The sequence below is a fragment of the Cyprinus carpio genome, chromosome A13 (genome assembly GCF_018340385.1).
Source record: "Cyprinus carpio isolate SPL01 chromosome A13, ASM1834038v1, whole genome shotgun sequence".
Lineage (NCBI taxonomy): Eukaryota > Metazoa > Chordata > Actinopteri > Cypriniformes > Cyprinidae > Cyprinus > Cyprinus carpio.
In genome coordinates this window covers 1,974,524-1,986,190 of record NC_056584.1, presented here as the reverse complement: position 1 = coordinate 1,986,190, position 11,667 = coordinate 1,974,524, and positions in this window count along the sequence as shown.

The following is an 11,667-nucleotide window of genomic DNA, read 5'->3' as shown; positions in this document are numbered from 1 at the left end:
TGTTTCATCACTGCTCATTGCACTCAGCCAATTCCCCGTTAGTATTGTAATCCCCTGTCTATATATACCTGGTTTGTTTCTGTCTGTGTCACGGAGTCCTTGTTTAATGTCGAGTATTATTCATGTCCGTCTACTCTTGCCTTGCCTTGCCTTGCTTTGTGATCGTGTCATATTTATGTTGTTTGGATTATGTTTGGTTTTGACCCCGGCCTGGACTGTTTACCCCTTTTGGATTATCCCTAAATAAACGACTTACCTGCAATTGGTTCTATCACCGTGTCTCATTGGATCCGTGCCGTGACAGAAGGAATCCATCATGCCTAGATCCAGCGGTGTGGGATTTCGAATCTGTTCCCCAGCCACCATGGAGGAACGGAGGGGGAGATTCCTAAACTTAACCACCCTTCGTCAAAGGGGGAGTGAGGTGGGTGGCCTGGCGCAATTGTTTTGGACCTTGGCAGTCGGGTTAGGTTATAACGATGCAGCACTGAAGGCCTTGTTTAATGATTGCCTGGATGACCCTTTGCCTCAATGGGAGATGAAGGGGTTGGAGATCCTGGACTTTTGGGGGTTTACCCATTACCTGCGCCATCGTGCTCAGTGGGATGCAGCAACCACACCTGAGTCTCCAGACAAGGTGGCCGCCAGCCCAGCGCCACAGCACAAGATGGCCGCCAGCCCAGCGCCACAGCACAAGATGGCCGCCAGCCCAGCACCACAGCACGAGAGGGCCGCCAGCCCAGCACCACTGCACAAGATGGGCGAATCTACACCTGTGTTGGCAGACAAGATGGCTGACTCAACGCCTGAGTCTTCCGTCAAGGAGCCACCGGCACGCCATCATAGAGGTCGCAGGAGGAGGAGACAGGCGTCAGCCGTTCCTCAAAGCCCGGAGGACGTTCCCGAGCAGGCCGCTGCCGTCCAGGAGGACGTTCCCGAGCAGGCCGCTGCCGTCCAGGAGGACGTTCCCGAGCAGGCCGCTGCCGTCCAGGAGGACGTTCCCGAGCAGGTCGCTACCGTCCAGGAGGACGTTCCCGAGCAGGCCGCTACCGTCCAGGAGGAGACGATCCCGAGCAGGCCGCTGTCGTCCAGGTGGACGTGCCCAAGGTTCCCGAGGCGGTGTCTGATGCCGAAGCGGTGCCCGATGTTGTTCCCGATGCCGAAGCGGTGCCCGATGTTGTTCCCGATGCCGAGGCGGTGCCTGATGCCATTCTGGAGGTCGAGGCGGTGCCCGATGCCGTTCCCGATGCCGCCCAATGTCCGGAGGCCGAGGCAGTGCCCGATGCCGTTCCGGAGGTCGAGGCGGTTCCGGAGGCCGAGGCGGTGCCCGATGCGCAGGCCGAGGCGATGCCCGTGTCCAGGGCCGTTCCCGAGGCGGTGTCCTTGTCCCATGCCGTTCCTGAGGCCGCTCCCGAGGCGGTGCCCGAGCCCGAGGTAGTGCCCGAGGCTGTTCCGGAGGTCGAGGCGGTGCCCGATGTTGTTCCCGATGCGGTTCCGAGGCGATACCCGTGTCCAAGGCCGTTCCCGAGGCGGTGCCCTTGTCCAAGGCCGTTCCCGAGGCGGTGTCCAATGCCGTGACCTGGCCATCGCCACAGTCTGCTCCTCACTGGCTCCCCGAATGGCAGGTTCCGTTCGGGCCACTCAAATGGCGAATTCCTCCCTGGCCGTCTGCACAACGAGAATGGACTGATCCACCGTGGCCACCTGAACTGCCTGGCCCCTCATGGTCCCCTGAACTTTCGGGTCCACCGTGGCCACCTGAACTGCCTGGTCCCTCGTGGTCCCCTGAACTTTCGGGTCCACCATGGCCCCCTGATCTGACCGTGCCACCTGGGCTGCCAGGGGAGCCATCGCTGCCGGTCCCAGTTCCCCTACACGGGCCTGGCCCGCCATCCCTCCCCCTGTTCTGCCTCCACCAGTCCACCTCCCTCCTGGTCTCGTTGTTTTGTTTTTGGTGTTTTGTTCTGGGGAGCATCTGTAATGTCACAGTGTCTGGTCTGTGTATCCCTGGGTGTCCACTAGAGGTCTCACTTCCCATTATCGTCACCCCACTTCAGAACTGCATTTCCCATAGTCTTGTCTGTTTCATCACTGCTCATTGCACTCAGCTGTCCCTGATCATTAATCATTGCACTCAGCCAATTCCCCGTTAGTATTGTAATCACCTGTCTATATATACCTGGTTTGTTTCTGTCTGTGTCACGGAGTCCTTGTTGAATGTCACCCTGGTTTTTCGTGTTTCTTGGATGTTGTTTATGTTTCTTGTTTCTTGTTTCTGGACTGCTTACCTGGATTGTGACCTTTGCCTGGCTGATAATGAGATTTGGATTATCCTAATAAAACATACTGCTATTGGATCTACCTGTTTGTGCGTGTCGTGACAAATACATTGATGAATGAATGAATGACTATTTTTTTGCATTGTTTGATTATTGTTTACTTTCCCATAACAAGATTTCATAAAATGCAGCAGTTAACTAACAACGAAGTCATGACAAGGATTTATGGATGCCTGTTGTTGCTTTGGTAGTTGTCACATCCACTGTTTCTCTGTGCTCTGGGTCAGCTGCTGTCCATGGTTCTGAAGCTCCCGCAGCTTCTCGTCCTCATTCCAACTCAAACTAAGAATGACGTCAGAGCTACTGCCTCCTTGAAAGGGATAGCAAGTTAGATTCCTTATTACTTTCTGGTGATTTTTAATGTAACTGAGATCCTATTTTGCATAAATATGCACTTTCTTCATTGTGTTTTTGTGCAGCAAAATGTAAAATTGACATTTGCACTAGTAACCTCTGATATATATCAAAATTATTTGGCTTTCACTAGTAAGAATTGCATTTCTGATATGTGAAATTGGAACTACTAAAAAATAAATTCTTGATAACAACAACTGAATTTTAATGGGAGCCTATGGTGATGTTTAACTACTGAAAATACAATTACAGATATCAAGAATTATAAACAACTCAATTTTAAATTTGATTCCTGATATCAAGAATTAGCATTTTTACTAGTGAAAACTGAATTGGTGATATCAATAATTCATATACTGTGAATGAATAAAAGTCAAAATGGCTTGCCATAAATTCCACTACAACAAGCACAGCTAGTAATTGAAAAGCAAATATGGATGAATGGTATTAAATAATATTGGTCATGATTTGGCAAGATCCCCCTTTATGTTTGTTCTAATTTTTATGTTAAAAACAACAGTGGTACCTGGGGAGGTGAATAACAAGAATCTGTTGGAGTTTGCAGAAAACAATTTGATATCCTTTTTTTATGATTTTTATTATTATTATTATTATTATTTAAATGTGATATTTCCATATAGCAACATAAATGGCATTGGTAATGATTCAGGTAAACAATTATTAAAAAATAATACAGTACAGTGACATGACAATCACCACATTGGTACCTGGGGATGAAAAAAAAAAAAATCTTGGAGTTTGCAGAAAACAATATGATTTCCATTTTTTAATGATTTTTAAAAAAAAAAAAAAAAAAAATTCCTTCTCCTTCTAGCAACAGAACACGCATTGGTAAGGATTTGGTAAGCAATTATTAAAAAATGATACAGTAAAGTGACATGACAATTACCACAGTGGTACCTTGAGAGATGTAGAACACGAATCTGGGGGAGTTTTCAGAAAACTATTTGATTACCTTAAAAAAAAAAAAAAAAAAAAAAGTGTCCATATAGCAATGTAAATAGCATTGGTCAGGATTTTGGTAAGCAAATATATATATGTATATATATATATATATATATATATATATATATATATATATATATATATATATATACAGTAAAGATAGATGACAGTCACAACAGTGGTGCGTGGGAACATTAAGAACAAGAGGCTGGTGGAGATTGCAGAAAACAATTTGATTTGAATTCTTAATAAATTTTCAAATCTGACTGTATAGTGAAATATATAGCTTTTTTCATGATTTTGGCATGCAATTATTAAAGAATGACAGTAAAATGATATGAAAATCACCACAGTGGTACGTGGGGACATGTAGTACAAGAGTCTGGAACATTCAAAATAAAACAATATCATTAAAAATTTACCAATGAATTTTCAAATATGACTGTATTGTGAATAAGCTAGCATTTGTCATGAATTTGGTATGCAATTATTAAGTAATGATACAGTAAATTTATATGAAAATCACAACACTGGTTCATGTATTTTAATTTTCAAATCTGACTGTATAGAGAAATACACTCACCTAAAGGATTATTAGGAACACCATAGTAATACTGTGTTTGACCCCCTTTCGCCTTCAGAACTCCCTTAAGTTCTACGTGGCATTGATTCAACAAGGTGCTGAAATCATTCTTTAGAAATGTTGGCCCATATTGATAGGATAGCATCTTGCAGTTGATGGAGATTTGTGGGATGCACATCCAGGGCACGAAGCTCCCGTTCCACCACATCCCAAAGATGCTCTATTTGGTTGAGATCTGGTGACTGTGGGGGCCATTTTAGTACAGTGAACTCATTGTCATGTTCAAGAAACCAATTTGAAATGATTCGAGCTTTGTGACATGGTGCATTATCCTGCTGGAAGTAGCCATCAGAGGATGGGTACATGGTGGTCATAAAGGGATGGACATGGTCAGAAACAATGCTCAGGTAGGCCGTGGCATTTAAAACGATGCCCAATTGGCACTATGGGGCCTAAAGTGTGCCAAGAAAACATCCCCCACACCATTACACCCACCACCACCAGCCTGCACAGTGGTAACAAGGCATGATGGATCCATGTTCTCATTCTGTTTACCCCAAATTCTGACTCTACCATCTGAATGTCTCAACAGAAATCGAGACTCATCAGACCAGGCTACATTTTTCCAGTCTTCAACTGTCCAGTTTTGGTGAGCTCGTGCAAATTGTAGCCTCTTATTTGTAGTGGAGATGAGTGGCACCCGGTGGGGTCTTCTGTTGTTGTAGCCCATCCGCCTCAAGGTTGTGCGTGTTGTGGCTTCACAAATGCTTTGCTGCATACCTCGGTTGTAACGAGTGGTTATTTCAGTCAAAGTTGCTCTTCTATCAGCTGGAATCAGTCGGCCCATTCTCCTCTGACCTCTAGCATCAACAAGGCTTTTTCGCCCACAGGATTGCCGCATACTGGATGTTTTTTCCCTTTTCACACCATTCTTTGTAAACCCTAGGAATGGTTGTGCGTGAAAATCCCAGTAACTGAACAGATGGTGAAATACTCAGACCGGCCCGTCTGGCACCAACAACCATGCCATGTTCAAAATTGCTTAAATCACCTTTCTTTCCCATTCTGACATTAGGTTTGGAGCTCAGGAGATTGTCTTGACCAGGACCACACCCCTAAATGCATTGAAGCAACTGCCATGTGATTGGTTGATAAGATAATTGCATTAATGAGAAATTGAACAGGTGTTCCTAATAATCCTTTAGGTGAGTGTACAGTATATAGCATTTCTCATGAATTTGGCATGCAATTATTAAAGAATGATAGAGTAAAATGATATAAAAATCACCACAGTGGTACATGGGCACATGTAGAACAAGAGTCTTGTGGATATTGCAGAAAACAATTTGATTTTATATTTTTATGAATTTTCAAATCTGACTGTATAGTAAAAAAGATAGCATTATTCATGTATTTTGCATGCAATTAGTAAAGAATGATACAGTAAAATGATATAAAAATCACCACAGTGGTACATGGGCACATGTAGAACAAGAGTTTGGTGGATATTGCAGAAAAGAGTTTGATTTTATGTTTTTATGAATTTTCAAATCTGACTGTATAGTAAAAAAGATAGCATTATTCATGTTTTTGGCATGCAATTATTAAAGAATGATACAGTAAAATTATATAAAAATCACCACAGTGGTACTTGGGGACATGTAGATTAAGAGCCTGGTGGAGATTGCAGAAAACAATTTGATTTTCATTCTTAATTAATTTACAAATATGCGTGTATAGTGAAAAAGAGAGCATTTTCCATGATTTTGACATGCAATTATTAAAGAATGATACTGTGAAATGATAGGAAAATTACCACATTGGTACTTGGGGACATGTAGAACACGAGTCTGGTGGAGATTTCAGAAAACAATTTTATTTTAATTCTTAATACATTTTCAAATATGTGTGTATAGTGAAAAATAGAGCATTTTTCATGATTTTGGCATGCAATTATTAAAGAATGATACTGTGAAATGATATGAAAATGACCACAGTGGTACATGGGCACATATGCAACAAGAGATTGGTGGAGATTGCAGAAAACAATATGATTTATTTATTTATTTTATTTTATTTTTTTTTTTATATGAATTTTCAAATCTGACAAAAGTAGTGAAAAATATAGCCTTTTTCATGATTTTGGCATGCAATTATTAAAGAATGAAAAAATGATATGAAAATCACAACAGTGGTATGATTTGACATGTAGAACAAGAGTCTTGTGGAGATTGCAGAAAACAATTTGATTTCAATTTTTTGAGAATTTTCAAATCTGACTGTATAGTGAAATAGATCGAATTTTTCATGATTTTGGCAGGCAATTATTAAAAAATGATACAGTAAAATGATATGAAAATCACCACAGTGGTACGTGGGTACATGTAGAACAAGAGTCTGGTGGAGATTGCAGAAAACAATTTGATTTAAATTTTTTATGAATTTTTAAATCTGACTGTATAGTGAGAAAGATAGCATTTTTCCAGATTTTGACATGCAATTATTAAAGAATGATACAGTAAAATGATATGAAAATCACCACAGAGATACGTGGGGACATGTACAACAAGAGTCTGGTGCAGTTTGCAGAAAACAATTTGATTTTTTTTTTTTTTTTATTTTTTTTCAATCTGACTGTATAGTGAAAAAAATAGCATTTTTCATGTTTTTTTTGCATGCAATTATTAAAGAATGATACAGTAAAATGAAATGAAAATCACCATAGTGGTACATGGGCACATGTAGAACAAGAGTCTTGTGGAGAATGCAGAAAAACAATTTGATTTTAATTTTTTATGAATTTTCAAATCTGACTGTTTAGTGAAACAGATCGAATTTTTCATGATTTTGGCATGCAATTAATAAAGAATGATACAGTAAAATGATATGAAAATGACCACAGTGGTACATGGGCACATGTACAACAAGAGTCTGGTGGAGATTGTAGAAAACTATTTGATTTTAATTTTTTTTTTATGAATTTTCAAATCTGACTGTATAGTAAAAAAGATAGCATTATTCATGTTTTTGGCATGCGATTATTAAAAAATGATACAGTAAAATATATAAAAAATCACCACAGTGGTACTTGGGGACATGTAGAATAAGAGCCTGGTGGAGATTGCGGAAAACAATTTGATTTTAATTCTTAATTAATTTACAAATATGCATGTATAGTGAAAAAGAGAGCATTTTCCATGATTTTGACATGCAATTATTAAAGAATGATACTATGAAATGATATGAAAATCACCACAGTGGTACATGGGCACATGTATAATAAGAGTCTGGTGGATATTGCAGAATACAATTTGATTTAAATTTTTTATGAATTTTCAAATCTGACAAAGTAGTGAAAAATGCAGAAAACAATATGATTTCCATTTTTTAATGATTTTTTTTAAATGTGTAAGTATAGCAAAGTAAACTGCATTTTTTTTTTTTTTTTTATTCCTTATTTTGGAATGCAATTATTACAGAATGAAACAATGACATGGTAGTTTGTTGTTGTCCCTTTCAATATATATATATTTTTAATAATAATTTAGATTCTCTCCACATAAGCAGGATACACCATATAATAGCAGGTACAGATTGAATGATGTCATTCTTAAAAAAAAAAAAAAACGTGAATGAATTCCGTCATTCTTAAAAAAAACAAAAAAAAAAAAAAACTTGGATCCAATTGATATAGAATAATGTTAAATGTAAGTAGAAAAGAAAACTGTTGTACAAAACATAATCCAAATTATCTATTAATTTAGCAGCAATCCACATGAAAAAAGGAAAAAGTATTCAGCTTTGAATCCAAAAAGATAAATAAAATAATAACATAATTATAGTAAAATAAACGGTGAAAACTTAAATAGAAGGAAGTGAATATGAATACGAATATGAATAAATACTGTAAGCGAATAATGAGTTTTTTTGAGTGGCTCTAATTTGATTTGCCAACAGCTAATAAAACATAACTATAGTAAAACAACTGTTAAAAACATAATTAGAAGGCCGTGAATATGAATATGAATAAATATGACAACCAAAGGAGGATTTACTAATAGAAGAAGATTGTAGCGCTCACACGTTAATGTACCACGCACCGCATAGTAGACGCGCAATGAATTTGAAGCGCAGATAGCGTGACCGCGCTACTCTGAAGCGCAGATGGCGTGACTGCAGTCGTCATTTGGACGTCGTTTTTTGGGCTGAATAAAGTCCCCCTCTTCACTAATTTCACTTGTTCCCACACCCCTCGTACGACCGGGAGGGGTGGAGGTACTGGTCTCCTTATCTCAAAAGAACGGAAATTTGATCTTCAACCAACTCTTACATGTAACGGTTCATTTGAATCACATGCAATTACTATAACCCACCCTGTTAAAATCCACTTTGTGGTCGTTTATCATCCCCCAGGTCAACTGGGAAACTTCTTGGAGGAGTTGGATGTGTTACTATCAAACTTTCCTGAGGATGGTACTCCTTTGGTGACTTCAACATCCACCTAGATAAACCCCAGGCTGCTGACTTCAACACTCTGCTCGCCTCATTTGATCTCAAGCGAGCGTCTACTACAGCGACTCACAAATCAGGCAACCAACTTGATCTCATCTACACGCGCTGTTGCTCCATGGACAACACTTTAGTTGCTCCACTGCACACCTCAGACCACTTCCTCATAACTGCTAACCTCGCACTTACTCCTGAAGCGGCACATGCTCCTCCGCAGGTCACCTTTCGACGGAACCTACGCTTGCTCTCTCCATCTCGCCTGTCCTCTATGGTTTCATCCTCACTTCCTTCACTCACTCAGTTTTCAGCTCTGGACATGAACAGTGCTACTGACACTCTTTGCTCCACTCTGACCTCTTGCTTGGACAACTTTTGCCCACTGTCATCCAGACCAGCACGCACCACCCCATCTGCCCCCTGGCTGTCTGATCTCCGTGAACATCGCTCTAAACTCAGGGCTGCAGAGAGGAAATGGCATAAATCAAGAAACTCTGCCGACCTCAGGTGTGTATCGGTCTCTCCTCTTTTCATTCTCTGCAAATGCCTTCACTGCTAAAACATCATACTACCACGACAAAATTAACAACTGTTCTGACTCTTGCACACTTTTCAAAACTTTCTCTTCTCTTCTTAGTCCGCCTCCACCTCCTCCTTCATCGACCCTTACAGCCGACGACTTTGCAGTTTTCTCCACAAATAAGGCAAGAACCATCAGTGACCAATTCTCCACACCGCAGACGGATAATAACTTCATAACGACTAATAATCACTCTCTCTCCTTCTTTTCTTCACTCTGATGAAATGAAGATGGATGTTTCCAAACTTATCCTGTCCAGTCATCCTACTACTTGCCCACTTGATCCGATCCCCACTCACCTCCTTCAAGCGATTTCTTCTTCAGTAATACCTTCACTTACTCATATTATCAACACCTCTCTTCACTCTGGTACAGTTCCCTTAGCATTTAAGCAGGCTCGGGTAACCCCACTGCTTAAGAAACCATCTCTAAATCCAGCACTTCTAGAAAACTACAGAAAACTACCTATACAGGTATCCAAGGGCAGGTTTTAAGATGGTTTAGATCCTACCTGTCCGATCACTACCACTTTGTTTATTTAAATGGGGAGTCATCTCATTTATCACCAGTAAAATATGGAGTGCCACAAGGATCTGTCCTAGGTCCTCTGCTATTTTCAGTATACATGTTGCCCCTTGGCAATATAGCGTATGAGCAGTTCATTCATTCATTGGTTCTGAATTAATGAATCATGGCTCGTTGAATCTAAAACAATGCACATTCCTTGGCTAAAACCCAAAGCTTTTAGCCCCTGAACTCATGCAGGTAAATCAAACTCTCTGCAAGCTGAATGGCCGGCCTGGTGCCAGCATGGCTGGGTTTAAATTCCTGACCAGATCGTAAAACTTTATTACCCCAACTGGGAGAAAACAGAAAAAGCCCAGCTTGCTAGGAATTCTTGTAAGGAAAAAGGAAAGTAAATATATTCTAAATGTATTGACTGTATTTCCTTTTTGTGCTCAGATGTCTTCCATATCAAATTGGAGTATCTACAATTTTATTGTGTTAATCAAACTTTAAATGTGTGTAATTCTGCATATGAATGTAACTTTATGTTTCTCCTACCTTTACCTGTCATTTTTGGTATCTGTTTAACCTTCTTGCTTTGACCGAACCACTCATACATAGGAAATTACAGTAAAATGTATTATTCTGGAATTACCATCTTGCTGGAATATAATTGCTGAATTCTGATGATAACTCACTCGAGTGGGTGTCTCCCCAGAGACAAAGGAACTTTTTCCTGCTTCAGATCGTGGACGTTCATTGGTTGTTCCCGCAAACAGAGGCGTGAACCAAGTCGCTCCATAAGAGACTGACACAGAACTTTCTCGTTGCACTTTTGTTTTGGCACTTCGTCGAGAGAACGTCTGTCGCGATGGCTCCTTAGGGAGCTTTCATCTCCGTTTTTCTTTTCTTTTCTTTACTAAGTTTTATTCTTATATTCGCCTCTCCCTACACGAGGGAGACGAACTCTGAATTATTTCTTTGGTAACTCCAAGTTCGTTGAACCTTTGAAACTTCGCGCGAGTCTGCTCGCCCCGGAAGACACGAGAGAACACGCCCAGCTCTAAAAGAACGACGCACGCTCGTATTAGCAGGCACAAAGATACCCACATGCAAGTATTATTTTCTATAAAGATTTAAACGCTGCTTAAGGTTGTCTATTCCCTTTTCAAGGTGATCTGATTCCTTGTTGTCTTTCAAAAAGGTTACTGTATGTGATTTTGCCATACTGCGCGATCATTCTGCATGATCTCTCTCTCTCGCTCACCCTTTCACTCACTCACTCTCTCTCTCTCTCTCTCATTTTGTTATTCGTTTTGTATTGTATTTGTTTTTACTGTTTGTATTGTTATACGCATATTTACTCTGTGTGAATCGTAGTTTGATGTATTATTAGTTCAATTATTAAAAGCCAATATATTCATGATTGCTTCTGTCTAAAATGCTCACATTACGAAGTCAATGAAATGTTTGATCTTAGCTACAAAGCTTATTTGTTACTCTTCAGTAACCTAAATTTTATAAGGACGGGAGAATGCTTTCATGGCCAGAAACTATTTTTTCCTGGAATTATAAGAAGTGATAACTTTATTGAAGTTGATAAGTTAATCTTACGGCCATTTGCTGGACAAACCACTGTTTGATTTGCATTAATTCCCAGTAAAAGATATCACGTTAATTGATATGAAGAATGGAATATTGACATTAAATGAGTAAATTACAGTGCCTTGTAATGAGTTATTGATATATACAATTGACCTATTTTTCATCTTCAATAATTTTAATGTACCTGTTACGCGAGATATATATATTAATCATATTCCTGATTAATT